The sequence below is a fragment of the Halichoerus grypus genome, chromosome 14 (assembly GCF_964656455.1).
Source record: "Halichoerus grypus chromosome 14, mHalGry1.hap1.1, whole genome shotgun sequence".
NCBI lineage: Eukaryota > Metazoa > Chordata > Mammalia > Carnivora > Phocidae > Halichoerus > Halichoerus grypus.
In genome coordinates, this window is record NC_135725.1 from 2,105,221 (window position 1) to 2,131,872 (window position 26,652).

Here is a 26,652-nt window from a genome sequence, read left to right on the forward strand (position 1 = left end):
CAGCGCATGACAATTTTATGACGGTTGGGACATTTTGATATATTTGCAACACTCCTATAAAAAAATGAAGTGGCAGAAGCCACACTATCGTTGGGATTCCCTAGAGAAGAGAGTCTGAAGGGAGATTTGTAGGCAGGATCTTTGAGGTGCCCTCTTGGGAGCCAGCAACCTTGTGAGGGCCTGAGGGCAGAAGGGCCGGCAGGCAGAGCTGGCAGTGATGCGGGTGTTGCAGCAGCCCCAGTGGGCTCAGTTCTGAGCAGAGATGGCCTTTCTCAGAGGACCTGCTCTGAGGTAAGGGGTCCAGGCCTTGCACCCTCCAGGGAGGGCAGGTGACCTTGGATGAGGCAGTGTTCTTTGCTGAGGGCAGTTCCTGAGGAGGGAGCCATCTGGGACCGTCGGCAACAGGTACTCCAGGCAGCAGGGGGGTGAGGGCCAGGTGCGGGGGGGTGAGGGCCAGGTGCGGGGGGGTGAGGGCCAGGTGCAGGGGGCTGAGGGCCAGGTGCAGGGGGCTGAGGGCCAGGTGCGGGGGGGTGAGGGCCAGGTGCGGGGGGGTGAGGGCCAGGTGCGGGGGGGTGAGGGCCAGGTGTGGAGGGAGATCCAGGCAGTACACCAGCGTCCTCAAAAGCAGTTATTTAATTTTATTTTTATTTATTGTTATTTTGGCGGGGGGGGGCAGAGGGAGAGAGAGAATCTTAAGCAGGCTCCACACCCAGTGCAAGCCCCACACAGGGCTCCATCTCAAGACCCTGAGATCATGACCTGAGCCGAAATCAAGAGTCAGACACTTAACGGACTGAGACAACCAGATGCCCCACCACCAAAGCAGTTATTAAATTGTTTATTTTCTCTTCTTCTTGAATATGGATCCTAACAAAAGGAAAGGGAAAGTGGGTAATCCCCCCAGACTAGGAGGTCCACGCAGGGTTCCACTGTCTTGCCGGTGAGGACTTGAGAAGCGTTTGTCATAACCACCAGATTTCTATGACCCCCCCATTCCCTGACAGAGGACCTCTTCTGAATTGCATCCTATGCTTACATTGATTCACCCGAACAGGTCCTCTTCCACATTTTCAAAACGGCAGTCTTATTTGTGGTCCTGCCGAGTCCAGATTAAGCAACTACGATTTTAGCAGTGTATTGCCATCTCTCTCTGATGTGCTCTGGGAGAGGCTTGAGTGCACTTTCTCTAGGCAAGATACTTCGCACAGACCAAATTACATCTCCTGGAAATAGTGTCTGCGAGGGAGAAAGCAAGTGGCGCTAGTGTTGGTGATTTGGAACTTCCACAGAGTACACTGCTACAATCGCACATGAAAGTGGGTCTTAGCAGCTACTTAATTACTTTTTAAATGCTTTTGGGGATTTTCTGGTTCTCAGAGGGTTTTTTGAAGGAAAAAGTTTTAAAATTTCAGCTTTATTGAGAACTGACAAAAGAAATTGTAAGATATTTAAAGTATACATTGTGGTGATCTGACCTATGTATGGTGAAAGGATTCACTCCATCTAGTTAAACATATGTAGCACCTCAAATCTTTCTTTTTTTTTTGTGAGCACATTTAAGTCCTACTATAGCAAATTTCAAGTGCACAATACACTATTAGCAACTATAGTCACTATGTTGTACCTTAGATTCTCAAACCTTATTCATCTTATAGCTGAAGTTTGTACCTTTTTACCAAACTCTCCCTATTTCCCCACTGCCCCCGCCCCAGACAACCACCATTCTACTCTGTTTCTGCAAGTTTGAACTTTTTTTTTTTTTTTAGATTCCATGTATAAGTGACACCAGACAGTATTTATCTTTCTCTGACTTATTTCATAATGCCATCAAGGTCCATCTATGTTGCAAATGACAGGATTTCCTTCTTTCTCATAGCTGAGTAATATTCCATTATAAATGTGTATCATACCTTCTTTATCCATTCATCCGTTGATGGACACTATACTTCCCTGTCTGGCTATTGTGAATAATCCTGCAATGAACGTGGGGGTGCAGACATCTCTTTGAGATACTGTTTCATTTCCTTTGGATATATTCCCAGGAATGGAATTACTGGTGGATCATATGGTAGTTATATTTTTAGTTTTTTGAGGAACCTCCACACTGTTTTCCACAGTGGCTGTACCAGTTTGCATTCCCACCAACAGTGCATGAGGGTTTTCTCCACATCCTTGCCAACACTTATTTCTTGTCTTTTTGTTAATGGCCATTCTGACAGGTGTGAGGTGATATCTCATTGTGATTTTGATTTGCATTTCCCTGATGATGAGTGATGCTGAGCATCTTTTCATGTACCTGTTGACCATCTGTATGTCTTACTTGGAAAAATGTTTATTCAGGTCCTCTGCTCATTTTTTAATTGGATTTTTTTTCTACTGGGTTATATGAGTTCTTCATATATTTTGTATATTAATTCCTTATATGATTTGCAAATATTTTCTCCCATTCCATAGGTTACCTTTTCATTTTACTGATGGTTTCCCTTCCTGTGCAGGAGCTTTGTAGTTTGCTATAGTCCCACTTTTTACTTATTTATTTATTCATTATTTTTATATTTTTTGAGAGAGGGAGGGGCAGAGGCAGAGGGAAAAAGAGAATCTTAGGCAGACACCACACCCAAGCATAGAGCCCGACAAGGGGCTCAATCTCACAACCCTGAGATTATGACCTGAGCCGAAATTAAGAGTCAGACATTTAACCAACTGAGCCACCCAGTTGCCCCACTATAGTCCCACTTTTAAAAAAATTTTGCTTTGCTTTTGGTGTCATGAAGGAAAAAAATCTTAATTAAGAACAAAACAGATTCAGTTCAAAAAGTGAATTGCTATTAACATTTGTCTTCTCTCTTTATGTCAACAGCAAAAATATATTGGTCTTAAATACTTTAATGTGCTGAATAAATCCTATGAAACAACATAATTTAATCAATGCCTCTAACATCTTTTTTAATGGTCATCATTTATATTACTTTGCACATAAGGAATAACTTTAATCTTAAATTCTTGAAATACTGAAGTCAGTTGCTCAATAAAAGAATAGTTTACAAGAAGCTATGCATTTCTTACTTTTTCCTAATGCTTAGCTGAAATGGTGTCAGTAAACAATGTATTTTCTCTAAATGTGCATGTCCCACTGAAAACTTACTGGAGAACTTTCTAGAAGCTGGCACCTGTTACCCCGGAGAGCATGGATCCAAATTTGTTGTATCCCATGTCCCAGGATCCCCATCACCTCTCTTTTTGCCATGCGTCCTTGGCAGTCTGATGTCAGCACCTTGGCTGGGCTTGCCTCTGGAGGAAATTCCTACAGCGACCTTGTAAATTAAAAAAATAATAGTGAGTCAAAGGCTCTATCTATGAAGCTAGGGGAATCATGGAGGAGGGAGAGCTGAACCCTCAGGCAGGGGAGTGCTCCAGGTTCTCCCTGAGGCTCTGGCATTGCTCTGAGGTCAAGGTCACTGTCATTTCTCTAAAGGAGGGTGGCCGGGCGCCTGGGTGGCTCAGTTGGTTAAGCGACTGCCTTCGGCTCGGGTCATGATCCTGGAGTCCCGGGATCGAGTCCCACATCGGGCTCCCTGCTCAGCAGGGAGTCTGCTTCTCCCTCTGACCCTCCTCCCTCTCATGCTCTCTGTCTCTCATTCTCTCTCTCGCAAATAAATAAAAAAAATCTTTAAAAAAAAAAAAGGAGGGTGGCCACCTGCCCGCCCCCGGGAGCTGAGTGGTAAGTGAATGGATGGGCCTGGAAGGGCCTGGGCACACAGAGAGCTCATGATCATCCTGCAAGGGCATCGTTTCTCAGCCCAGGCAGCTCCTGCCATGCTGGAGGGTTGGAGCTACTGATTTTTCTGGAGAAGCTAGAATCTAGACACTTTTAATGTGAACATTCTCAAATTTTACATGTTCGAACCATTTACATTTCCTTTGAAAGCACAGTGTGGGGAAAAAAAATAGGTATAAGACTGTTTTTGGCCCACGGGCTTCACTGTGCATGCTCTTCATAGCCGCTCGTTGGCATTGTGGTTGACGTGGCACAGAAGGGAGGGGACCCTTCCTGCGATGCACCACCTGTCTGCTGCACATGTCAGCAGGACACGGGACAGGCATCCAACCCTGGCGCGCCGGGAACCCATGACATAGAGAGGACTCGAGCTATGCTGCTGGCCAGACTCCTCACAGGATATATTTCTTTATGTGAATTCAGACAAACACACATGATTCATGCAGTGGAGTGGTTCGTGCAGAAGGTGCTCAGTGCCCCTCAGAGACTCTGCAGCCAGGACAGGCAGCTCCACCGAGGGCACCAACATCTGCTTGCTTGGCGGGTCCCCTGCATCTACCATTCCTTTCCTTGTGCTTCCACGGGCATTGGAGGCTCCTTTTGTGTGGTCCCACGAGGATGGAAGAAAGCCAGCAAGCATGCGGATGGCCTTCTGTTTATATGTGCACAAAAAGGGAAAGATTTTCATCATCTTTCCCCATCTGCTGTGCTGATGAGGACCTTCACATATGGGGAGCCTCAGAAACAGGGACCTCTCTTCCCAAGTAGGAACCAAGGAGCTGAGAGGGCCTGCTCAGCAGCCACACTTCCCGAAACGGGGCCTGCTGGCTGCCTCAGTGTGGGGGAAGGTCGGAAGGTAGAAACCAAGGGAACGAACTGAGGAAATGAATGCTCATCTCCTTGCACCCAGCAAAATCTACACTTTCTCAGCATTTCTGTGAACTGGAACCCTAATTATTCTAAGGATAACCTATTACAATGATGGCACAAAAAGCTGGAGTAGGCCATGGCTGTCTTATATCCTTTATCCCCCATAGAAACATGCTTACTTGTCAAGCACACGACGTGATCTTACTCTCGATCTGGAAGCGCTGCTGCACATCACCCCCACAGCAGCTCTGATTGCATCGTCTGTGCAGTGCTGAATCGGTGGAAGATTTCCCTGGGTGAGAGTCACATAGTTGGCCTGTCAGGAAATGAGCACATTCATACTTAATTGCCACATAAGTGCCTTCAGCTCTTTTACTCCAGAATTACCGAGCGAAAATCTTCAGATCGGACTAACTCTTTTCATGCCGCCTTGCTGTGAAGCCTTGTGTTACATGCACTTGAGGAGTCTCCCTTTATGAAGGTCACTTGCCACAAGCTAATGTATGGGCCTGGCTCTGGGGATGTATCCCATCAGCTGGGTCATCCACTGGAAGGGCCACAATGAGGCAGAAAACTCATCTTCACGTTGCCAAGCAAACTGGTAGCAGATGGATCCCTGAGTCCTGTTAGGGAAATCCATTTTAAAAGACCAGTGAGTTTAAATAGCCAAGGCATTAAAAATAATTAAAAATTCTTATTTTCTTCATCTCTTTACAATATTTCAGGTGCTACAACTATTGATTTTCTGCTCAAGCCTATGATTACACTGCTGTCACCATAAGCTGACATGGGCATTGTGCAAATGGCATTTTTGTTGCTGGAGCAGGTTTCAAAAGCCAGGCACATAGATTGTACCAGAGTGTTTTAATAGGTGCTTTTAAATGGAGTTGCAACAGAACTAAAACCATTTTCAAAGCCAAGAGCAAATCAATGTATAATATGATCCAGACAGTTCTCAGATACAGGCTTCCAAAGACTATGGGCCCCATACTCCTGCAGTGAAAGAATATAAACTATACACTTTTTATTGGAAGACTTGAATGTCAGTCAATAGAATCAAAGAAGGATCAACAGATGTAACAAGAGTGGACGATTTCAAGAACTGGTTCAAAAGATCATGGCCTGGTTTCTTCTGATTCTGCGGCTCTTCAAAATAGATCCTTTGGAAGTAAGTTTCTTTTTCTTTCTTTCTTTTTTTTTTTTACAGTCTTGAGGTCTTTTATTTTCTTTACATTTATCACGCCATGAATTCATAGGGAATGGGTTCCAGCAGTTTGGGCTCCTTTCCACTGGTTCTCACAAAGAGTGCTTCTCTGGGTGGGGGGAAGTAAGTTCCTTCTTACAGTATTTTCTTACTTAATTTGGCTTGTTTCTGATGGAAAAAAAATGTTTAAACATTTTTTTCTCTAGATTTTAATTTAAATGCATTGACAACTTTTCTTACTAAAATCACTGGAACCGATTTTTAGCCTCCCCAAAGACATATCTGTATCACCTTTCCATTGGCAAACTCCAAAACATGTGAATTTGGATTTGGTTTTTCAAGTGTCAGAACAGTGGCTTCTTGGTTTTGTTTGTTGTTGTTGTTTTTTTTAAGCTAGGAATATTACGAAAAATCATACTCTTTTGGAGGGGTATGAATTTCTAGAAGTTACACTGTTATTTTGCCTCGGTTTCAAGGGGATGCAAGAGTAGGCATGCCTGGGCTCTGGCCACCACTCACCTGCCTGGAAGAGCAGGTGCTCATCTGTTCCCCCAGCCTCTGGGGCCTCCCCTCCATCCTCAGTTGCTTTATGTTGCAGATTGCCTCCTAAGCAGTGCCTGGTGGACATCTGCATTGTCATTTACAAAATGCCAAGAAGATACTTCAGGAAAATATAACAGATTTCCCCCCAAAATGTTCATATTAAAATAACACTAGTTTATAAAAGGTATAAACTCCTGTTTTTGTGAATAATGGCATTTTCCTAGCTTTTATTCCATGATGAAAAGGAAAGCTGGTTTTCTCAGGCTGAGGAATAGCCATGGTGACAGTTTAAGGAACGCCTGATTGAGTGTAATAATGAAATAGAGAAACATGGAAGCCTGAGAGATGTGTGCTTAGGGACTGGAGGTCAGACTGGACTTTTAGGATGACCGTCCCAAATACCCAACAGCACCAGCTTTTCACTGAGACTTTATTTTTCAATTTAGTCCACTTGGTTGCTATTGTTGTTGTCGTGATTTCTGTGGCATGAGGAGGAAACATTTTTCTGGACGGGGTGTGTGGTGGGCCTGGTGGTGCCGAAGCCGCTGTGTGGACGCCTGGCGCCCTTCAGAGCAGCTGTGACGGAGGGCGCACCTCCTGCTCCATCCTCAGAACCGCGGGAGCGGCTTTTCCTCCGCACACATCCACTGCGGTTCAGGGAACTCCCGCACACATGAACCAGTTTAACTGTTCTTGCCCGCCTGTCCCCAGCGTTAGCTCACCACAACACCTCTCCATTTTTTGCCAAGCACATTTGAATATCTCACAGGACACTTATTAAAAAAAAAAATCAACCAACAGTGTAAAGTATAATTTACATAAACAAAATTCATCCCTTTTCCACAAGAGTGCACAGAGAACACTGCCATCCCCAAGACGTTTTCTGCGGCCTGCAGCCCGTCTGTCTCCACGCGTCCTCACTGGCGCCAGAGGGCCGCTAATCTGGTCTCCATGACTACGGAGCAGCTTCCCCCGCGTCCCAGAACCCCACGTAAATGGACTCCTGCAGCCCATGTGTGCTGCGTCTGGCTCCTCTTGAACCGCACAGTGTTTCTGAGATCTATCCATGTTGCTGTGTATCAGCCGCTGATCGAGGTTATTGTCGAGTAGTGTTTCATCATATGAATGTACCACCCTTGGTTTTCCCATTTTCCTGTTGGTGGACATTCAATTGTTTCCTAATTGGTGCTTTCCTGTTTGTAGTTTGGAAAATGCTGGTGTTGAGGAATGTTATGAGTAGAGTGTTACAGAATCACACACACTCGGAAGCCAGGACAGCCTGTGACAGGGTTCCCGGGGAAGCAACCAGAAAAGATGCTTCATCAGTATTTCAATCAATATTCACATACAACAAGGGTGGTCTGCAACAATTTTTGTAGTGATTGGTAACCTACACAGATATTTTATGCAAAAAAGTAGATACTCTTATGACACAATCTCAAAGGTGTATAGCTTATCAATTTTAGTCATTTTCTCTGAAGAATTAAAAATTTGTTTCCATAGACTTTTAAAAATACATAGATGGTTTATATTAAAACATATGCTGAATAATGTAGACAATTTTGAAGATACAAAATTGAACCAAGCAAAAGGAAAATGCAAATATGCCAACAGTAAAGGCCAACATAATTACTGGGATTGAGCTTAAAGTTTGTATTCTGGTAAGAATTCACACTAGAAGCATTATAAGCCATGCTGTTCTCCTTACTAAGTACAAAAAACGTGTAATTTCCCTCAGTAGAGATGAAGTTGTTGCCATAACTAAATTTTAAAATTTATGTGAAAAAAAAAGAAAAAATAAAATTTATGTGAAGAGACAACCAGTCAGTTGAACAAATAAATTTTTTTTTTAAGATTTTCTTTATTTATTTGACAGAGAGAGAGTGAGCACAAGCAGGGAGAAGGAGAGGGAGAAGCAGGCTCCCCACTGAGCAGGGAGCCCGATGCGGGGCTCGATCCCAGGACCCTGAGATCAGGACCTGAGCCGAAGGCAGACACTTAACCAACTGAGCCACCCAGGTGCCCCTGAACAAATAAATTTTAAAAGTTCAACCAGCCAACTGAGAAATTGGTTGGCTTTTATGACTACAGTAACCCAACTGTTGTATGAATGAGCTTACCTTGGTGTCTGTGTGTCTGATGGGGACACAGACTCTAGGCTCAGAGGCTTGGAATAGGGGGCTTAGGGGGCACTCAGGCCATTGTACACTGGGGCATATGTGGGACCAGTAAAATGTGGTGTAGAATTTCCCAGTGAAAATCTCATTCTTATGAGACCCAGAAAGAAACTGGATTTAAGATGATACACAAAGGGTCAAGAGTGAGAGTGTACTGTAAGGTCAAAACTGCATGGATTTTTAATTCTTACATTTCTTTGTGAATTTTAACTAGAACTCTGTTTGCTTTCTTGGGGACCACAAGGTTTTTACGGGTACATGGCAGCAGAAGTGCTGAGGTGGTAGGAGGTCTGGCAGCGGCTCTCTTCCCATCCGCAGGCCAAGAGCTTGGAGCGGCGGCCCGTGCTCACTTCACTACTGTTTTCCCCACTGTTCACAAAAAATGCTTCCTTAGGTTAAGAACATAGAAAATGAGAATTTAACTTTTTATTTGTATTTTTCACTTCAGACCAGTGGAAACATCATTGAAAATGTCTTCCATCTGTGGACTCAAAGGTTTTTATTGCTTTCTACTTTTTTTTTCCTCCAGAGGATTGGGTCACTTCATAGGTAACGTCCCTTGTCCACTAAGTAATCAGCCTGTACTGCACAGAATTTAGTTTGTCATGATAGAATCGGGTCATAGGACCCTTGATGGAAAAGATACAAACTGAACGAGGGAACTTTAATAGTTTCATCTCATATAATTGTTGATTTTAAAAATTATGTTTAGTAGTTTATCAACAAATATTACAAATGCCCTCATGATTTATCTATGTTAAATGTTATTTTTATCAAAACGAATCAGTTCGGGGCACCTGGGTGGCTCACTCCGTAAGTGTCCGTAAGGGTCCTGGAATCGAGCCCCGCATCAGGTTCTCTGCTCAGGCAGGAAGCCTGCTTCTCCCTCTCCCACTCCCCCTTGCTTGTGTTCCCTCTCTCGCTGTGTCTCTGGCAAATAAATAAAATCTTTAAAAAAAAAAACCCAAATGAATCAGTTAGAAATCTTCTGGTCACAAGTGACAGAAGCCTTAATCCACTGAGCAGGGGCCCATTCAGGGAGAGGTGGCGTCCCCCAGCTTGGGCTCCCCAGCCTCCTGGCCGCTTCCCTGGGAGCTGGCCTTTGCACCCTCTGCCAGAATGCAACCCTGCTGCGGTCCCAGGGAGACAAGGACATCTCAGGGCTCCTGCTGGAGGGGGCAAGGGAGCCCCGCTGGTCCTGAGGGCCAGCACATGTCCCCTAAGACCTTCCGCTGGAGATCAGCTTGACGATGTGCACCGGGGGGCCTAGTGTGGCCAGGGCCTGGGGCTGGGGCTTCCACAGTCCTGGGGGCCCCTTCAATTCCTCCCATCCCTTGGGGCCACTTTTTCATGGCTGAGCTCTTACTTACATTTTTTCATCTTTTTTTTATTATTTACATAATCAATTTTTTTTTTTTAATTTTATTTTATTGTGGTAAGAACACTTGAGATGTACCCTCTTAACAGACTTTCAAGGGCAGAGCACAGCACTGTTGGCCACAGGCAAAGGGTGGGTGCCCCTCTCCAGACTCGTTCATCCTGCACAACTGAAGCTTTCTTCCTTGAACAGCACCCACCCCCCCTTCCCCCAGCGCTGGCTCCCACCTTCCACTCTGCTTCCCTGCGCTGGACCACTCTAGGGCCCTCACGGCAGGGGAACCATGCGGCATTTGTCCTTCTGTGTCTGCCTTGTTCCATTTAGCACAGTGTCCTCTGGGTTCATCCATGCTGCGGTATATGGCAGGATTTCCTTATTTTTCAAGGCTGAATAATACCCCACTGCACGTAGACACCACATCTTCTCTATCTGTTCGTCTGTTGGTGGACATGACGTGCTATCCCATCCTGGCTCTTGGGGCTGAGCTTTTCTTCTCTGTTCTCTGTGGATGAAGCTGCATCCAGGCCGGTGTCACTGCTTCTGTGTATCACTGTAGCAACAGTGTGGTGAGTGTGGGAAGCTCTGGGATCTCAGCATTTCTGACCCCACTCCCGATCCTTCCAGGCCAGCGCCCGTGAAGCTAGGGCTCAGACGCATCCCAGATGTGCCCCATCCAATGTGGCACCTGGACCTCTGCTGCGACGGCGGCCATGCCTCTCATGTTGGAGTCTGCAGTGTGAGCCTGAACGTGCACATTGGGACTTTCCAAATTTGGAAACCTGATGGTTTTGTCACTTTAGGAAAAAGGGAATATAAATATTTTCTCTTGCCTCCTGGGAGGATTAAGAAAATAAAGTCTTTGCCATCATCAAGAAGAAAGGAACTGGATTTCACAGGTCATAGAAAACTCTTTTACAATTAGGGAGAATCAGAGTTTCAGATCGTGGGGTAGAGGAAGCCCCTAAGGGAACCAGGAAGGAAAGAAGCATTTTCCTGAAACAGAGACAGAGTCACCTGACCTGAACTTGGAACCCTGTGCTCTACTGACTATCCTGTGTGGTTCCCCATTTGTAAATGTCCCAGGATACCCACAAACCCAAGGAAAGAGAGGTGAGGCTGAGGATAGGTAGTGAGGGGATGGTGTGGAACCCCATGCTTCCTGTTCCTTCTAGAATAAAGCTGGGTCTCCCTTGAGGGAGCCTGGCATCCCCCCCAGACTCCTTCACCCAGGCCTCACTTACTGTCCTGTGCCTCTGCCTCAGGACCCTTGCATATGCTGTTCCCTCGGATCTGTCCCCATGGTCTCTGCATTTGCCAACATCAATAGGGCCCAATGCCTACACCAGCTTCAGAAATAAACTAACAGAAGGGTGCCTGGGTGGCTCAGTGGGTTAAACCTCCAACTCTTGGTTTCAGCTCAGGTCATGATTCCAGGGTCCTGGGATTGAGCCCCACATCGGGCTCCATGCTCAGTGTGGAGTCTGCTTGTCCTTCTCCCTCTGCTCATCCCCCCACTGGCACACGCTCTCTCTCAAATAAATAAAATCTAAATAAATAAATAAATAAACGAACAGAGAGGAGCCCTTCGTGACTGGCTGAGCCCCTCAGTCTCTGTCACTTTATTCTGCTCAATTTTTCTTTGACATCATCGCTGACGTAATTTATTATATATTATTAAATAAGAAATAATGTAAAAAAATAATTTTCTGTTTAAATTTGCTATTTCTGCAGTGTCTTAAAAGGTGCTTGATGTGGAGTAGAAGATCATGCTTAATTAATACTTGCTTTACCTAAAGAAGGGCTTTTCCTTTCCCACCTGCTACCCCAGCTAGGTGTGGACCCAGAGAGTAAGGATGCGGTAACTGGAGGCAGCAGCAGAGGGCGCTGTAAAGACAAGCTGTGTGAACCCAAAATGGCTCCTCTCAAAAAAATTAAGTTTATTAGTTAAAACAAAACCAAAAACAAACCAGAAAGGAGGAGCACTAAATTTTGGACACAATTGAGAGTCTGTAGGGACTGCTGTTTTATAAAAAGCAAGTACGGCTTGCTGTTAGACTGGCCCCCATCACCCGTCTGCCTCTGAGCCTGGACCTGCAGGGAGTCCTGGTGGAAGGTGGTACCAATGACCAGGGAGGCAGAGGGCCCGCTCCATACTCGTGGAGACAGAGGTGCTCAAAGCATCACCAGCCTTCTGGCCTGGGTGCTCTGTCGGGAGAGATCCAGAGCATGTGTGAGGGGGCTGCCTCGCAGGGGTCTCCTCCTGGGCACTTTGCAAAGCCTTTGGGGCGGTGGGTGCGGACCGTGGGCTTTTTCAGTGGCCGGTGCAGGCATTCTGACAGCTTAGTGCCTCAGAGTTCTTCTTAATGAGAAAGGTGTTTACACTTTTTTTTTTTTTAAAGATTTTATTTATTTGACAGAGACAGTGAGAGAGGGAACACAAGCAGGGGGAGTGGGAGAGGGAGAAGCAGGCTTCCCGCGGAGCAGGGAGCCCGATGCGGGGCTCGATCCCAGGACCGTGGGACCATGACCTGAGCCGAAGGCAGATGCTTAACGACTAAGCCACCCAGGCGCCCCAAGGTGTTTGCACTTTTAAAACTTCTCATTTTACCCCTGGCCTCTCTTGGGGATAAAGTAAAGGCATGTGTGCCTGGGACAAAGATCTTCTGTTTTGTAAGAGTATTGTTTTAGAGTATCTCAGGACAACTTTGTGTGTGTGTAAATGAAGGAGAATGATAGGGTGTGTGATCAGTCAGGGTCTTCCAGAGAAACAGGACCAACAGGATGTGTGTGTGAAGTCATTACAAGGACATGGTTCATCGGTTATAGAGTCTGACCAGTCCAAATATGCACTGGGGTCCGGCAGAATGGAGACCCAGGAGAGCTGGTGGTGCCAGTGACACAGAAGCCATCTGCTAGAAAATTCCCTCTTACTCAGGGAGACTGGTCTTTTTTTTTTTCCCCTCCCAGGCCTTCAACTGATTAGATGAGGCCCACCGACGTTTGGGAGGTTTTGTCTATTGATTTAAATGCTAATCTCAACTTTCCCTCCTTCATTCACTCTTCCCTCCTTCCTTCCTTCTTTCTTTTTGTCCCCACACAACTCTTTTGTGCTTTTATATCATAGTCTTTTCTCTACAAGTTGTACCCTGAATTTTATTCAATTTAAACCCATTCATAACAGAAAATGGATTGGTACCTGGATATTTGTTCTTAACAAATAATTTGAGGCAGGGAAGGCATATATTTAACTTGATTCCTTCACCAATTAAGTGGTACTGGAAAAAAGTCAGTTTTCCTTATCATCAGCGTGGAGGCTGTTTCAATGTTTATAATTATAATACTTAGAACTATAAGCCATCTGATTTTGGCTCATTTATTGATCAAAGTTAAACAAACATTTTTAATATCTCTGATGTAGTTTTTAATCTATATAATTGCATGATACTTCCCACATACTAAACTGTCTCAATCCATCTAATTTAGGTACATTTTGGAACTTTCCATATAAATATAGTATCACACTTGAATTTCATTTATGATTATGAATATAATGTTTAACTATATAATCTAGAGGATAAGGACTGGGCTATAAGTCTATGCTCATAAAAGTACAAATATTCAGTCATTTTTAGGAAATATTCTGCATGGAAAACAAGATAATAAAACCCCAAACAAAATACACGTGTGCAAAAACACACGTCTGCTGCCTCTGTTCTCTCGCCTCGGGAGTTGGCTAAAGCAGGACAGGAGATGCACACTCAGATGCCTCTGGCATCTAGATAGACAACCCAACTAGATCAAGTATCAGCAGGCAGTTATGGCGACTGTGGTGAGCTGCAGGGCACACGCTGCACCCAAAAATCTTTACCAATTGTATCATTCCTTCTGTGGTGGGAAGAGGCCCCAGCAAGTACAGTACAGGACACACAACATGTATAAAATTGAATGACTTCGGGAGTTGAGAGGGAATTATGAAAAGCATAAAAGATTTTAAAGACAAACGCTATCACTATTACACCAAACCAGAAGGCCACTTCACTTTAAGATGCATCTGATGGTCTCAGAAGATTTAGACATTACATAGTCTAATCAACAATAAGTAGCAGATGAATTAAAAATATATCTGCATTAAGTTCTTCACTACAAGGAAAAGCTAGGGCATATCTATTATCTCCAGCAATGCTGGGAGAAACCAAGCTTTGCAAATCCGTGTCTCTGGCTTTTTGCTCTAATCAAAGGTCAGCATCTTCTTCCACCCTCCTGACCCTCTCCCCCAGAGCACCTGCCAGCAGATTTAGTATCTGTCATTCTAGCTTCCATTTAATTTATTTCCAGAAAAGTCCAGACATGATTGTATCTAAAAATGGGGAGGAGAGGAGAAAGCATCATATGTCTTATATTATTCACAGAAACTAGACAGGTTTTATTTCAGGCCATAAGTCATTTGAGAACACAAAGAGAACTTTGACCTTAATCCATTTGGTCTGGTTAAGAGGAGGAGCATCTTGTGCTTACTTTGAAGGTGTTTTTAACTTCAGGCTTGGTCAAATGTGACATTTTGATCTAGAGAAAAGCTCATTTTAGAAGGCAGAATATTTATTTTATCTGGAGTAGAGAATAAGACATCCCTGGGCTTGAATCTCCATTTGACCACTTACTACTTCTATTACCTTGAGCTAGTGACTTCTCACCAAGCTTCTGCGTCTTCACCTATAAAATAAGTGTCTTGGCATCCCATTTTGGTTTCCTTAGCTTGCTTACATTTCCACAAGTAGTCTTTTCATTACTGTACTGATTTTTAACCTTCTCTGGCCATTGGAATTGACTGTAAAGCCTGGTCCCACCCCCAAGAATGGGGAATATGAAAGCTCCTGGATGACTCTAATGGATGGCCATGGTTGAGAGCCACTGTGTTCAATCTCTGGATTTGAACCATCTGATGTAAATTCTATTTTCTGCTGAGATCCTGGATAGATATTAATTCTTTTAATTCCTTACATTCATTCCCACTGAACACTCATTGAGTGCTTACCACTAACAGATTTTGTGGTAGGCCATAGGGATATATAAATTCAAAGAAATTCCCTGCTTTGGGGCACCTGGGTGGCTCAGTCATTAAGTGTCTGCCTTCGGCTCGGGTCATGATCCCAGGGTCCTGGGATCGAGCCCCGCATTGGGCTCCCTGCTCCGCGGGGAGTCTGCTTCTCCCTCTCCCACTCCCCCTGCTTGTGTTTCCTCTCTTGCTGTGTCTCTCTCTGTCAAATAAATAAATAAAATCTTCAAAAAAAAAAAAAAGAAATTCCCTGCTTTTAAGAATTTTAACTCATGTGTATTAGACATATTTAGAACTTAAACTCAAACAGCATAGACCTTGCCATAAAGGGTTAACACTGTTAGCTATAATCACATCTGTTGTTATATACTACTCTGAAAATATATTGTTGACAATAAGACAAGAAAAGGAAATAATAGGCACTCAGATTGGGAACGAAGAAATAAAACTGTCTCTGTTCACAGATGACATGATTGTCTATGTAGAAAGTTCCAAAGAATCAACAAAAATGGCAAAACTTCTGGAACTGAGGGGTGATTAGACAAGGCTGCAAATTTGCAGGATACAAGGATGATATGTAAGAGTCAATAGGTTTCCTATATACCAACAGTGAACAATAGAAATTTGAAATTAAGAACACAAAACCATTTTTAAAAAAGAAAATGGTAAATATGTGAGTGATGGATATATTATTTAGCTTGATTGTGCTGATTATTTCATAATGTAAACATGTCAAAATGTCAGGTTGTATACCTTAAATATATACAATTTTTATCTATTATACCTCAATAAAGCTAGGGGGGAGACCACACCACCATTAACATTAGCACCAAAAAAAAAAAAAAAAAAAAAGAGAGAGAAATACTTAGATATAAGTCTAACAAAGTTTGCACAAGATCTATGTGAGAAAACTACAAATCTCTGGTGGAAGAAGTCAAAAGAGATCTAAATAAATGGAAAGATAATCCATGTTCATGGATAGGAAAATTCACTATTGATGTCAGTTCCTCCCAACTTAATCTACAGATTCAATGCATTCTCAATAAAAATTCCAGCAAGTTAGTTTGTAGTCATCTATAAGTGATTCTAAAGTTTATATGGAGAGGCAAAAAGACCCAGAATAGCCAAAACAATATTAAAGAAGAAAAACAAAGAGGGCTGACTTCACTCCAACTTCAAGTCTTACTGTAAACTACAGGAATCAAGACAGTATGGTGTTTGTGACAGAATAGGCACATGGATCAAGGGAATAGAATAGAGAGCCCAGAAATAGACCCACACAGACATAATCAGCCAACCTTGGACAAGGGAGTAAAGGCAATTCAGTGGAGAAAAGGGAAGAACAGTCTTTTTAACAAATGGTGCTGGGACAAGTGGGCATCCACATGTAGCACAATAAATCTAGACACAAGTCTTACCCCTTTCACAAAAACTAACTCAAAATTGTTCGTAAACCTAAATGTAAAACAAAGAACTATAAGACTTGGAACACAAACCATGGGAGAAAATCTAGGGGAACATGGATTTGGTGATTAGTTTTAAGACATCAAAAGCATGGCTCATGAAGGCAAAAACTGGTAAGAGGGACTTCATTAAGAAAAAAAGAAAAACATTCTGATCTGTGAAAGACCCAGTTCAGAGGACATGGAAGAACCTTAAATGCACATCACTAAGTGAAAGAAGCAACTCTTAAAAAGCAACATACAGTAGGATTCCAGGTATATGACATTCTGGAAGAGGCACGGAGACGGTAAAAGGATCAGTGGTTGCAGGGGGTTTGGGGTGGGGATGAGTAGGTAGAGCACAGAGAATTTTTAGAGCAGCGACACTATTCTGTGATACATAATTGTAACATTATGCATTTGGCAAAACCCAAAGAACTGTACCATACAAAGAGTAAACCCTAATGTAAACTATAGACTTTAGCTAATAATAATGATCAATATCAGCTCATCAATTGTAATAAATGTACCATACCAGTGCAAGATATTAACTATAGGGAAACTGAGGGCAGGGAATAAAGGGAATATATAGGAACTCCCTGTACTCTCTGCTCAGTTTCTTCAGTAAACCTAAAACTGCCCTAAAAAATAATGTCCATTTAAATATATATGTTGTGTGTTTGCGTGGGTGTGCATGCATGTACACACGCTACAGAAATATCTCAGGCTCCGCTTAATGAAATTATTTCTCATGAGCATCTAAAATTTTGAAAAAAAATATTAATAACATCTGATTGATTAGAAATAGTAAAATGTCCAAATGAAGGTGGAGGGGCATCATTGTGTCTTTGGAGGAGGAAGCCACTGCATGCTACAGTGGACAGAATATTCACAGGCAAAGTCCCACTACATTGGGATGTATTTTAGCTCTCTCACTGACGACACGTTTTTCCAGTCCTAAGGCATTGGTGGAAACGTTGCCCTGAATTTCACTTGACAGGCTGTCTTGCAGGTTTGAAGCTGCATAAAAAGAAGGTAAAATCATTTTTGGGGGGGGGGTCTCATGAAAGTCTCTCCAAACTTTAGTTTCCTTAACTGCAAACAAGGATAAGAGAATTCAGTTGGTTGAATCTCTGATATTTTGAGCACAGTAGGAAAGATAATTTACATATGTTTAGGACATAATGGGTCTTGGACTTGGAGTTGCCACTCAGGAATGGAATTTTAAATTTCTCAGCTGATCCCTTAAAGGCAAAAGTAAACTTGTTCCAGAAGAGGTTAAACAGGAGGTGCCTTAGGCTGTGTGGCCATGCACCAGTCGCAACAGTTCAGCTCTGTGGCTCCAGCAGAAAGCGGCCACACCCCCTGCCACACATCGAGGACAGAGCATGAGCTAGACAGTCGTTGGTCAGCGGGATAGGGACAAAGAATTGCCCTTAACCAGAGAGGTCCCAGATTTTTCATGTCTCTGGCCTAACGTGTAAATTAGCTCAAACCCTTTCTTTAGAGATAAATGGAAGTTTGTCAGTTGTGGTTTGTTATAAGATCACAGGAAGGTGGTGCCTTAGAAAAAATTTTTTTGAATCCGTGTAGCTAAAATGAAGCAGAAACCCACAGTTACTTGGGTGAGGTTGATATGAACACCTCCCCTCACTGAATGACCCAGATGGACAGTCTCCTGTGTAGGACAGATGTGTTGGTAATTGCTAAACTCCCCTCCCACACTCCTTTTGGCTTTGACTTAGTGTTTTTAGCTTCAAAGTCTCCCTCTGAGGAGAACAATATGGCATCGGGAGATTAAAACTGAAGTGATAAATGCTTGGGATTTGAGACCTGTTCTCACGAGATAAACAGGTTCAATCCAACTTGCCCAGGAAGCACTAGGCAAGGACACACATTTCAGCATCTCTCTCCACACCTGCTCTTGCGCCCTGTATGCGAGGAAAGCTGTGCCTAACAAGATGTGGTTCTTCTTCCATCCCCTGCCTCCTCCCAGGGGAGATGGAATGAGATGGAGTGATGCTAGAAAATACACCAGGGAAAAACCCTGGCTCCGTGCCAGAACAGAGAAACTAACACGGAGGGGAAGAAAATCTGAAAACAGGCTGATATACATAGACACCCACCACATGATCTTTGAGCCAAATATGGAAATACAACGACGCGGTAAGAACATTATGGTAACATTAACACATAATGAGAAAATCATGGCAAAGATACGCCTCTCCTTGGAATATGGGACCAAGAAAAACCAAGGTGAAATTAAGGATTGTATATGCATCTGGGGGGACAATTGAGTCACAACAGATGGTTCTTGGTCCTGTAGTTAATTGCTGTACATGAATATAAGGGTTTTGTCCTTTAAAATTTTAAGTTCTGCCTTGTAACCACCATATGGTCCCCTGTCATTTGCATAGTTATCTGTCAGTTAAGCACTGACTTATTTCTTATACTCTAAAAAATATTTGCGGAACGAATAATGAATTGGTCCTAGTAAAAATAGTCATTAGAATCTTGTTTCTGAAAGTGATTGCTGAGTGTCTTGGAGCATCACCTTATGTTCTTGATACCCCAAAACTCACAAAATACAGATTTGCCATGCAGCAGACCCACTCTTACTTTTCAGCCTCACGTCTTGATGACACTCTGTGCTTATTCAGGCACACCTCCTTTTACTGCTTTGCTTTATCGTGCTTTGCAGAGTGTGTGCTTTTTACAAATTGAGGGTTTGTGGCAACCCTGCATCGAACAAGTCTGTTGGCACCACTTTTTCCAACAGCATCTGCTCGCTTCATGTCCCCGTGTCACATTTTGGTAATTCTCACAATATTCCAAAGTTTTTCATTATTGTTATATTTGTTATGATGACCTATGACCAGTGATCTTTGATGTTATCACTGTAATTGTTTTGGGGGCATCACAAACTATGCACACATAAGACAGCAAACCTAAACAGTAAATGTTGTGTGTGTTCTGACTGCAGATGTGGGGTAACCAGGATCAGCAGTGTGGCCTGAAGATGGGACTGAACTGCCACAATCTCATGATAAAACTTGAACAGATGAGGAGTTGCTTCTTATGGATGAGCAAAGAAAATGGATTCTTGAGATGGAAGCTACTCCTGGTGAAGATGCCGTGAAGACTGTTGAAATGACAACAAAGCGAGTAAGGAAAGGGTTAAGGTACAGGCAGGGAGAGATAGGGGATCCCTGGCTGGGCTCTGAGACTACTCTTGGCAGGCAAAAGTGCTAAGCCAAAGTGAGCAAGAGATAAGGGAACAAACCAGGCTACCTGGCCCTGAATGTTAGGGAGTATTTTTCTTTGGTGGCTACACTGTAATCAGAGAAAATGACCAAACCTCAAAGAAGTAAACCATTAAGGGGGTTATCCATAGTCCTTGCTCTGAGGAGATGGCAAAAATCCCTTGCTCTGAGGATGCTATGGCACCAGAATCTCAAGACCGCAAGCTTCCTGGTCAAGTTTTCAATAAAAGATTGGCCCTAAACACCCTCAGTGGCCACCCATTCGAGACCCCGCTCACTCTAGAGAGCTTTTTCTTTCCTTTCTGCTCTCACCTTCACTTAATAAACTTTCACTTCACTTCAGCCTTTTGTGTCCACGGGATTCATTCTTTGACCTGTAAGACAAGAACCCTGCAATCCTGCAAAAAAAGGATTTAGAATATCACATGAACTTAGTTGTAAAGCAGCAGCAGAGTTGGAGGATGGACTCCAGTTTTGAAAGAAGTTCTACTGTAGGTAAAATGCTACCAAACAGCATCACATACTACAGAGAAATTGTTCCTGAAAGAAGAGTCAATCCATGCGGCAAACTTCAGGGTTGTCTTACTTTCAGAAATGGCCACAGCCGCCACCACCCTGATGGGTCAGCAGCCTTAAACATCAGACAAGACCCTCCACCAGCAAAAAGATTATGGCTCCTGAAAGCTCAGATGATGGTTAGCATTTTTCAACAACAGAGTATTTTTAATTATGGTTTGAACATTGTTTTTTAGACACAGCTACTGCACACTTCATAGGCTGTAGTACCCTGTAAACATAACTTCCATGCGCACCAGGAAACCAAAGCGCTCATTTGACTCACTTCATTGCATATTCGCTTTATTGCTGTGATCTGGAACTAAATCCACAATATCTCCAAGGTATGCGTCTAATTTTTCCTAATTTTGTACACACTGAAAAAAAGCTTAGCATAAACTTATGTAATCTCCTCGCCATCAGCAGCCCTGCATACTTGTTCCTACTGGCGAATATTTGGTTGTTGTTCAGCTATTCACCTCGGCCCCATGGAGGAGTGCGTGGCTTGGCTCCAGAGAAATCATTCTGTTATCACAGCTCTACACCCACAGACTTGTTTTTGTTTTATTTCCTTCTTTGGAAAGGTAGTTTGTGAGAACAGAATCAGGGTCTTCCTTGATAAGACCCACAGCAAGGCTGTGCCTGTCCCCATGGGTCACTACATTGCGATTTTTGAAGTGATCCCTGAGGGGCGCCTGGGTAGCTCAGTCGTTAAGCATCTGCCTTCAGCTCAGGTCATGATCCCAGGGTCCTGGGATCCAGCCCCGCGTCTGGCTCCCTGCTCAGCGGGAGGCCTGCTTCTCCCTCTCCCTCTGCCTGCTGCTCTGCCTACTTGTGATTCCTCTCTCTCTCTCTGTCGAATAAATAAATAAAATCTTAAAAAAAAAAAAAGTGATCCCTGAGTTACCTAAAGATGCAAATAAAACCTGACCCAATTTGGACAGCGGAATGCTCACAAACATGACCCAGGCAGTTCCTTTGCTTCTGTGTTGAGGGGAGGGGTGACCACAGCGCATTCTCCTCCTGGAGGTTCTTACCTACCATGGTTTTATCCCCCTGAGGCAATGCTAACCTAACTTGCCTAGTCTCCTGTGTTGCATTTCTTTGCATCATGGAGCTTCTCTATTTTCCTTTGAGGAAGGGTAAGGAAGATGGGAGAATGGGAGGAGAGGTGAAGAAATCACCCAATGTTGCATCTTTCTCACATTGGGCATGAGAGATGATCCTTCTCAGGACATGGCTTATTTTAAGTTGTGCATGTGAGCGCCTCCTCCATGGGCTAGAATGCGACCATAGCACTTCTGGAAAAGAGAATAACCCCTTGAAAATATTATCTAGAAAATAATCTTTAGAACTTGCAGGGAAAGATGCTATGTCCAACCTCTGATGGCAAGAGAGAGAAACACAAGGGCAGAAATGGGCATCAGGCAGACAGTGAGGACAAAGGGACACTGAAAGCCATCATTTCTGAAAAGCGATGGTCAGAGAAAGAAACAGAAGCCAGGCTTGGTTTGGAGGAGCGTCTACCCTCAGAACACTCCCCCAAATAAGGGGGAAGCAGTGGGTGGACAAATCCTGAGCATCCTCTCAAGTGCCCCTCTCCCCATCATGTGCTGCTGAAAACAGGGGTGAGTGGAGAAAGATACAAAGAGAAGGGAGGGAGGAGAAGCCCCTCGCTCTGGCTGCAGGGGGAGGGCAGGAAGGGGCACCTGAGGCCTCCAGGCTCACTGTGTGTGTTTCTTCAAGCTGGGAAGAAAGTAGAGAAAGGGCAAAAATCCCATGAATTTTCATGAATGAGTAGACACTTAATGGAAAGGAAGAGAAAAGAGAAACAAAAACCATGCACTCCCTGGAAGAAGGAGAAATGGCGGAGGAGAAGAGATACTCACCAGGAGGAATGAGCCCCAGGAGCCAAGGCAGGTGGAAGTGAGGGCTCCCCAAGCAGGTGGAGGGCGCCACCCCCCAAACCCGGCATTCAATCAGCCCAGCTGAGCTGCCCCATCTTCACAGGGCCATAGCCCAGAAAGGCAAGGACACAGAGGTGGCCATGCCCCATGGTCGGGGGGACACTGGGACCCATTTCAGAGATTAGGGCTGCCTCAGGAAAGCAAGACTTTAAGATGGCAAAGTCGGGCCTTCTCAGACCTCTCTTTTCTCTTAACCCTTAAGAAAATAGTGGGGAAATTCAGAACAGAAAACGCAAATCCCATAGCACATATAACATAGGAGAACTCTAACGCCAAACCTTGGTATGAGGGAAGCAGGGCAGCCAGAGGTGGGGGGGCTCAGACTCCATGAGAACACCCCCCGGGGCAGGCCCCACATGCAGCTGGGAGAGCAGGGAAACAGGTTAGAACAAGCGGGCACTCCCCACAGTTATGTCAACCAGCAAGGCTGGTTGAGTTTCAGAGAACTTGATGAGAAAATCTTGGAGGAAATAGTTAGACTGATGTAAGTTCTCTGAAAATACAAGTGCTGTGATGGCTACCATGCGTGAGAGGAGAAATGAAGAAGAGCGGTTGCCATGGGAGCACGACCAGCAGAGAACAAGCCACAGGGCCTGGGCTCACACGCAGTTTAATTACAGTCTTCTCTTCAGTGTTTGCAGGAAGATCTCCCAGGTCAGTGGCTTTCAACCGATTTGTTCTGGACCACCAGTAAGAAACACACTTCTATCACACGTACGCATGGAGATACGTCTGTATTCCTAGCAAGATTTTCATTTAAAAGTAGATCCTCTTATTATATATGATGCATTCTGATGTTTTCTATAGAGTTCTGTTCTACTTTATTTTTCAAATGCAGCTATGGTGATAAGATGATCCCCAATAATCTCCACCTCCTGGCATCCACATTTTTGTATAATCCCCTCCCCCGACTGAGGGTAGGACCTGCAACTCAACATCACTAATCATTAGAAACACAAACCGATGGGGCGCCTGGGTGGCTCAGTTGGTTAAGTGACTGCCTTCAGCTCAGGTCATGATCCTGGAGTCCCAGGATCAAGTCCCACATCAGGCTCCCTGCTCAGCAGGGAGTCTGCTTCTCCCTCTGATCCTCCTCCCTCTCATGCTCTCTCTCTCTCATTCTTTCTATCTCAAATAAATAAATAAAATCTTTTATAAAAAAAAAAAAGAAAAAGAAACACAAACCAAAAGCACAATGAGATGCCACCTTACACCCATTAAGACGGCTACCATTAGCAAACCATAAAGTACCAAGTATTGGCGAGGATATAGAGAAATCGGGACCATTTGCACTGTTAATGGGAATGAAAAGGGTGCAGCTGCTGTGGAAACCAGTATAGTGGTTCCCCAAAACATTAAACATGGAATCCCTATATGATCCAACAATTCCATTTTTGGATATATACACCCCAAAATTAGAAGCAGATACTTGAAAGGATGTTTGTATACCCATGTGCATAGCAGCCAAAAGGTGGAAGCACCCCAAGTATCCATTAGTGGATGAATGGATAAATACAATGACCTATATACATACAGTAGAACATTATTCAGTCTTAAAAATGGATGGAATTCTGACACATACTACAAAATGGATGAAACTTGAAAACATTCTGCTAAATGAAATAAGACCAGTCACAAAAAGATAAATACTCAATGACTTCACCTAGATGAGGTACTCAGAATAAGCAAATTCATAGAGACAGAAAGTAGAAGGATAGGTACCAGAAGCTTGGGGAAGGGGACTGGGAGTTAGTGTTTAGTGGGGACAGAGTTTCAGCTTTATAAGATGAAGAGTTCTGAAGATAGATGACACAACACCATGAATGTACTTAACACTACCACACTGTGCTCTTAAAAATGGTTGAGAAAGGGGCGCCTGGGTGGCTCAGTCGTTAGGTGTCTGCCTTCGGCTCAGGTCATGATCCCAGGGTCCTGGGATCGAGCCCCGCATCGGGCTCCCTTCTCAGCGGGAAGCCTGCTTCTCCCTCTCCCACTCCCCCTGCTTGTGTTCCTGCTCTTACAATCTCTCTCTCTGTCAAATAAATAAATAAAATCTTTAAAAAAAAAAAAAAAAAAAAGGTCGAGATGGTTCATCTCTGGGTTTTCTATTCTGTTCTATTGATCTATGGGTCTATTTTTGTGCCAGGACCATACTGTTTAGATCACTACAGCTTTATAGTCAATAATCTTTAACAAAACAGCAAAGAATATGCAATGGGAAAAAGACAGTCTCTTCAACATATGGTGTTGGGAAAACTGGACAACTACACGCAGAAGAATGAAACTGGACCACTTTCTTACATCATATACAAAAATAAATTCAAAACGGATTAAAGACTTACATGTGACACAGGAAACCATCAAAATCCTAGAGAAGAACACAGGCAGTAACTTCTTGGACATTGGCCATAGCCACTTCTTACTAGACACGTCTCCTGAGGCAAGGGAAACAAAAGCAAAAATGAACTATTGGGACATCATCAAGATAAAAAGCTTCTGCACAGTGAAGGAAACAATCAACAAAACTCAAAGGCAAAATCTATAAAGAACTGATACAACTCAACACCCCAAAACAAATAATCCAGTTATAAAATGGGCAGAAAACATGAACAGACGTTTCTCCAAAGAAGACACCCAGATGGCCAACAGACACATGAAAAGATGCTCAACATCACTCATCATCAGGGAAATACAAATCAAAACTATAATGAGATACCATCTCACACCTGTCAGAATGGCTAAACTTAGCAACATAAGAAACAACAGATGTTGGCAAGGATGTGGAGAAAAGGGAACCCTCTTACACTGTTGGTAGGAATGCAAACTGGTACAGCCACTGTGGGAAACAGTATTACGATGTAATACTAAGCCTCAGAGGAGGCCGTAAAAAAGAATGAGATCTTGCCATTTACAAAGACACGGACAGAGGTGGAGAGTATTATGCTAAGCAAAATAAGTCAGTCAGACAAAGACAAATACCATATAATTTCATTCATATGTGGAATTTAAGGAATAAAACAAAAGAGCAAAGGGGAAAAGAGAAAGAGAGAGAAACCAAGAAACAGACTTTTAACTATAGAGAGCACACTGATGGCCACCAGTGGGGAGGTGGGTGGGGAGGGGGGATGGGTGAAATAGGTGATGGGGATGAAGGAGTGCCCTTGTGATGAGCCCTCGGTGTTATATGGAAGCTTTGAATCACTACACTGTATACCCAGGACTAATATTACACTGTATGTTAACTGGAACTTAAATAAAAACTTAAAATATATATACATTAAAAATCATTGAGATGGTAAAATTTATGTTTTATGTATTTAACCATCATTTAAAATAATTTTTAAAAACTCAGATGGAATCACAAAGCAAAACCCAATTTATATGTCACATAAAAGAGGTCTAAAATAAAGTAACTTAAATATTGCAGTAAAAGATGGGCAAAAACATGCCAGACAAATGAAAACAAGGAGAAAGCAGAGGTTACAGTGTCACCATCAGAGGAGGCTGCATTTAGGACAGAGTATTCAGTGTGATGAAGGAAGGCCATTTATAAACAACAAAAGGTACAGTCTAACATACCAAGTAGCCCAGCATCAGAAAACGTTATTTAAATGCTCTGAGGAATACAAGAAGCCATTGATAGAAACATTTTGGAATTACGAAGCTTTCATTCACTCCTACTGGTTCATGGTAAATCTGATAGGGAAAAATAATAATTACATCTAAAAGCCTGAAGGATATAAAAAATAAGGTAGACCTAATTGATTCATGTAAACCCTATTCATTGTTAACAAAGAATACATCTTTTTAAGTGCTTGTAAGACAGTCAAGCACATTAACCATATATTTGGCTAGTCCATCAATTAGAAACCTTTACTCGCAATTTATAACTACGTATTCATAAGCAAGATAGTTGTACTATTGACAGTTCTTAATTATTAAAGTAAATACAGGGGCACCTGGCTGACTCAGTTGGTGCAGCATGTGGCTCTTGGTCTCAAGGTCATGAATTCGAGCCTATGTTGGGTGTAGAGATTGCTTAAATAAATAAACTTAAAAAAAATGTAAAGTGGGGCACCTGGGTGGCTTAGTCGGTTAAGCGTCTGCCTTTGGGGCGCCTGGGTGGTTCAGATGGTTGAGTGTCTGCCTTCGGCTCAGGTCATGATCCCAGGGTCCTGGGATCAAGTCCCACAACGGGTTCCCTGCTCAGCGAGAAGACTGCTTCTCCCTCTGCTTCTCTCTCTCTCTCTGTCTCTCATTAATAAATAAATAAAATCTTAAAAAAAAAAAGCGTCTGCCTTTGGCTCAGGTCATGATCCCAGTGTCCTGGGATGTCTGGCTCCCTGCTCAGCAGGTAGTCTGTTTCTCCCTCTGAGCCTCCCCCCGCCCTGCCCCGCACCCCCAACTCCAGCTCACGTTCGT

The 26,652-nt window shown here is 43.5% G+C and overlaps 1 long non-coding RNA gene across 4 annotated transcripts in view; it reads right to left on the reverse strand.

Annotated features, from left to right (window-relative positions):
* Positions 1–26,652, reverse strand: part of LOC118519977 (uncharacterized) — a 66,967-nt gene that overhangs the window by 31,538 nt on the left and 8,777 nt on the right. For 2 of the 4 annotated variants that reach the window (XR_013443677.1, XR_004909459.2), the window contains 3 exons: positions 24,573–24,665; positions 4,828–4,964; positions 948–4,430 (listed from right to left, as the gene is read on the reverse strand). This is a non-coding gene — a long non-coding RNA (uncharacterized LOC118519977). Of the gene's footprint in view, positions 1–947; positions 4,431–4,827; positions 4,965–24,572; positions 24,666–25,809; positions 25,927–26,652 lie in introns of those variants that run through there. The other 2 variants (XR_013443679.1, XR_013443678.1) reach the window with 2 other exon arrangements.